The sequence below is a fragment of the Eucalyptus grandis genome, chromosome 8, assembly GCF_016545825.1.
Source record: "Eucalyptus grandis isolate ANBG69807.140 chromosome 8, ASM1654582v1, whole genome shotgun sequence".
NCBI classification, from domain to species: Eukaryota; Viridiplantae; Streptophyta; class Magnoliopsida; order Myrtales; family Myrtaceae; genus Eucalyptus; species Eucalyptus grandis.
The window spans coordinates 72,783,956-72,787,559 of record NC_052619.1 but is presented as its reverse complement, the minus strand read 5'-3'; the positions used below and the strand labels follow the sequence as shown (position 1 = coordinate 72,787,559).

At 43.2% G+C, this 3,604-nt stretch overlaps 1 pseudogene; it reads right to left on the bottom strand.

The window, feature by feature from the left end:
• Positions 1-2,558: 2,558 nt before the first annotated feature.
• LOC120286719 lies at positions 2,559-3,246 on the bottom strand (annotated as a pseudogene).
• Positions 3,247-3,604: the final 358 nt, after the last annotated feature.

The window sequence follows — 3,604 nt, the reverse complement described above, 5'->3', positions numbered from 1 at the left end:
AACTGATCATGTACATTCCCAACTAAAAGCTGATCTTTTGTTGATAATTTGTCCTTCACAGTTGTTCTTTGGCGAGCCATTGTTTGGATGCTCCCTAGTGAGCACTTATGTTTGAACACTTTTTATTTAGTAAATTCATATTCCGACCAAAAGAAAAAGGAGAAAGGCTGCAAGCTATGAAGCATGGACGCTATCCGAGCTTCCGTGTTGTGTCCGACACGCGGTCAACTTTTTTTGACACATTCTAACTTGCGTGTCCGAGAGAGGATCATTGAAGAAAACGATAGAGGGTGGAGACGAGGGCGAGGCAACGGTGAGGGAGGGTCTGCTGCGATGGAGGGCTGGCAGCGAGGTTGAGGCTGCGGCTGCAAAGGAGGAAGGGTTGGAGGCGAGCGGTGAGGTGACCGAAAGAGAGCAAAGAGGATCGTGTGAGAAGGAGGAGGAGGTCACGGTTAGCAGGTGATGGGGGTCGGGGGAAGAAAGGGAAAGAACCGGGGGAGGGGGAGGGGAAACAACGGATGATGAGGGGTGGAAGAAAGGGGAAGAAACGAGGCGGGGGGCCTGGGGGTGGTTAGGGTGGCGTGGGGAGAGGGGGAAGAGAGAAATAATAACAGGTGGGGGAGGGGGACAAACGAGGGAAAGAAATCATAGGGGTGGTCTGGGGTGGAAGAGAAAACTAAGGGAAATGATAAGTCATAGGGGAGAAATGAGGAAAAGAAACTGACAGGGGGAGGGGTGAGTTTGAGGTGGCGTGGGGGAGAGAGAAATGAGGGAGGGAAATAAATTTTGGAGAGTGAGGGTTTGTGAAAAAAATGGGAGAAAAATAATTTTTGGATGGCGATATTATATTTGTTAAAAATAAAAATAAATAAGCTAAAAATAGTTTTCAAAAATAAAAATATTAAAATTTAAATAATGATAAATTTTAATTAATATACAAGATCATAGATTTTTTTAAAATAAATTGATTATAATTTTTTGTTAGTTATTAATTTCATCTATAATTTTTGTTAAAGTTAGAAATATGTTCTCAAATATAGATACGCATTAACTATTAATATGTCTTTTAAATTTCCTATGAATAGTTTCTTAATATTATTAGTACAAATTCATTGTAAGCTCTTTTTATTATTTATTTATTTATAAATTTGAATCAAATTAATTAAAAATAAAAATATTTATTTAATATATAACGTGCCCAACATAATGGAATTCTTTACTTTTTAGAAATAATGTGTCATAGTGTCGTGTCGTGTCGTGTCGTGTCGCGTATTCGTGCTATTTAGACTGCATGTGTATTTTGTAATTTACTCACGTGAGCTATCGTACGATAACCTTGTCTTTTGACCATACATCTCGTTACCTATCGTATCATTGGATAGCTGTTAAAATGTGTGCGGACTTCAATGGCAGGAACCGAGCATCGTATTTTGTCGTCCTCACTGGAGTTTCCGCCTAGGCCCACCTGTCCATTTGCTCAGACGCTGGCATGGGGATGAAAAATCATTACTCACCTGGGGGTGCTGATATGTTCTATCACTCGTTCCTATTTTTCAGCGAATAGAACCATTCAACGAGACCTTTTTGTTGCATTTGCAGGAGGGCATGGATAGTGATATAGCTCTCTTGCTTTTTGATCATCCGATGGAGATGAAGATGAAGATCCTTCGGTGTTCATTTCTCTCGGGAATAGTGTAAGTACTAGGCATTAGCTGTTTCGCCTTTTCTTCATAAGGGTGGAGCGGTATCTCACTTTCGGGAATTACGTAACTTACACGAGTAGCGATAAAAAATGGAAGTTCACAGGAAAGTTCTGAAGATTTATTATAATATGAGTGTTGGTACATGCAAAGTTAAACCTAGACAAACCAAAGACAATGTTATATTAATTCGATTATATATCACACGGTTTTATAGTTGCGTGCATTTAAAAAGTACTTCGTAGACTCGTCATTGATTTAAGTAAAAGCCTAGTAATGTCGAATTGCCAATTGTTCAGTCTGACAGTTTATGTTGGAATGATGCAAATATTTTATTTGAATTTTTTAGGCAATTTTTGTTGGGCTTTAATTAATTATACGGCGGTGAGGCATTTTTCAATTCCACATAAGGAATTTATTTTGACCAATCAAATGAGTGAAACTTATACCACATGCGGGTAGTGAAATTAAAAATTATCTTTGGACAATGATGACAAGATAAAAATTCGATTCGCTCCTGTCTTCCTCCTTCGTCCCTTTGTTGAGCCAACGAAGGTGGGCAAGAGACCACTGAGGAGATGAAAAAGGGAAGGTAGTAAGAAAACGTGAATTGTAAAGACCGGTGGGAAGATGGAGGCAGTTGAGCCCAACACAAGCCGCATTGCATTAGGAGTGTCAACAGTTCAGTTCGGTTCGGTTTTTGAAAAACCGAACCGAACTGAACCGAATGAGACCCGAACTGAATCAAAATTTTGGTTCGGTTCGATTCGATTTTTCGATTTTTGGTTTTCAACTTTTGGTTTTTGGTTTTTGGTTTTTTTTGCCCTCGTTCCCTCACCCTCTCTTCTCTCTCTGCACGTCTTTCTCTCTCTCCTCCGCCTGACCCATTTTCCCTTCTTCGACCTGAACTTTAAGCCCGACCTCAAACACACCGCCATTGCTTCCGGCACGTTGCCTCCATCTATGCCTCGGAGATGGAAATTACACGATGAGGGAATTGAGAAGATCAAACAAAAAGACGTCGAAAGCAGAGAATTCTGAGGAGGAGCGGCGGCGGTGGCGGAAACCTCAAGCGCAAGCACAGGGGTTGTCCAACACCACGACGGCCACCCCCTCATCCTCGAACCTGAACACATAGTAACCCACCGTCAGCCCGCTGACGATCGCCAGGAACACGCCCCTGTTGAACGACATGATCGCCAGCATCAAGAGGTAGCCAATCGCCGAGTTGAGCCCGAAGAGCAACGCCACCCCAAGCCTCGCGGATCTGGCCAGCCGGGAGGCGCCGGCCTTCAGGAGGAGCGGGGACACGGCGGCGGCAGAGGAGGAGGCGAGGGATCTGAAGTGGATGCGGTGGTCCTCCATTACTGGTAGAAGGCGAAGACGAGGAAGCAGGCGGCGAGGGAGACGAAGTAGCTGGGCCAGGAGTCGGTCTGCCATGAATCGAAGAGGAGGGTCACGTACCTGCTCCAATACAGCGTCATGTGCATCATCTTCGCTCCTCTGTTGTTCGAACCCGAGAGAGAGAAAGAAGAGGAGAGAGAGAAACAGGAGAGGGCAGATTTTATCTGGTTCGATTCAGTTCGGTTAACCGATAAAAACCGAACCAATAAAAAAATATTGGTTTTTAATAAGAACCGAACCGAAAACCAAACCAAACAAAAAAAAAAACTGAATTTTTCGGTTCGATTTCCGGTTCGGTTTTTGACATCCCTATTGCATACCACCCGCCTAAGGGCGCCCGGAAATTGTTCTCTATGCCCGCGCTCATGTATATTGAATCTGTCCCGACCTCTTGATCCTCTGATTTTTGGCACGGATTCCATGCGCTTCTCCATTGAAGAGAAAATCAATGACTGTAATTGCACGCTACCGATTCAAGCAATAATTTTCCCCTTTGATAT